Source organism: Lathyrus oleraceus, chromosome 4 (assembly GCF_024323335.1).
Source record: "Lathyrus oleraceus cultivar Zhongwan6 chromosome 4, CAAS_Psat_ZW6_1.0, whole genome shotgun sequence".
In the NCBI taxonomy this organism is placed as follows: domain Eukaryota; kingdom Viridiplantae; phylum Streptophyta; class Magnoliopsida; order Fabales; family Fabaceae; genus Lathyrus; species Lathyrus oleraceus.
Genome location: NC_066582.1, coordinates 222,232,989 through 222,234,100, shown reverse-complemented (window position 1 = coordinate 222,234,100; position 1,112 = coordinate 222,232,989). Strand labels below are relative to the sequence as shown.

At 43.3% G+C, this 1,112-nt stretch overlaps 1 pseudogene; it reads right to left on the bottom strand.

Moving 5' to 3' along the window:
• Nucleotides 1-661: 661 nt before the first annotated feature.
• On the bottom strand, nucleotides 662-761 carry LOC127077212 (uncharacterized; annotated as a pseudogene).
• Between the last annotated feature and the right edge of the window lie 351 nt (nucleotides 762-1,112).

The window sequence follows — 1,112 nt, the reverse complement described above, 5'->3', positions numbered from 1 at the left end:
TCAAGTTTTTGGCGCCGTTGCCGGGGACTTTTATTCAATCGATATCGTAACTCTTCCGTTACGCTGTAGAGACTAAGGTTTCTTTTTTCTTCTATTTTCTTTCTTTCGTTGATTTGTATGCCACGCACTCGCTCTCAAGGCGAACCGCTCTATTTACGAATCAACGATATCGAACTATATCTCCGAGTCTTACGACGAATTCGGGAATATCGTGCTGAAAACAATCTCCCTCCTATAGACCTTCCTGATCTCAAAGATTTTCCTTCTTTAACCGAGATGGCAGAACCAGCTCGTGCTCTTAGAGATTACGCCGCTCCATCGCAAGATGAACCGCATTCAAGTATTGCTCCGCCCGCAATCGAAGCAAACAACTTTGAACTTAAACCTTCGTTGTTGCAGGCTGTGCAACAGAACCAATTCTCTGGAAATCTTACCGAAGATCCAAACCTTCATTTATCCGTATTTGTCCAATACGCTGATACTGTTAAAGCTAATGGTGTCACTTCAGAGGCAATTCGACTTCGTCTTTTTCCTTTCTCATTAAGAGATAGCGCTAGAAGATGGCTTCAATCTCTTCCTTCCAACTCAGTCACCACATGGAACGAGTTGAAGAAAGTTTTTCTTGCCCGATATTTTCCGCCAAGCAAAACAGCTATGTTAAGAGCCCAGATAAACGGATTTAAACAGAAAGACAACGAGTCTCTTTTCGAAGCATGGGAAAGATACAAAGACATGATGAGACTTTGCCCACACCATGGTTTGGAAGACTGGTTAGTAATTCACACATTTTATAATGGTCTCTTATACAACACAAGGTTAACAATAGACGCCGCTGCAGGTGGTGCACTAATGAATAAACCTTATGCTGATGCTTACCAGCTTATCGAGAGCATGGCCCAAAACCACTATCAGTGGGGAACCGAACGAACGAATGTGGAAAAACCTCAACCGAAAACTGGCATGTACGAGATAAGTAACCTTGATCACGTTAATGCAAAAGTGGATGCTTTGGTCCAGAAGATTGAAAGTTTAAACGTATCGCCTCCAGCAGCCGTGGTTGCTATAACTCAGAATTGCGAGGTCTGTGGAATCCAAGGCCACACTCCTGCGGA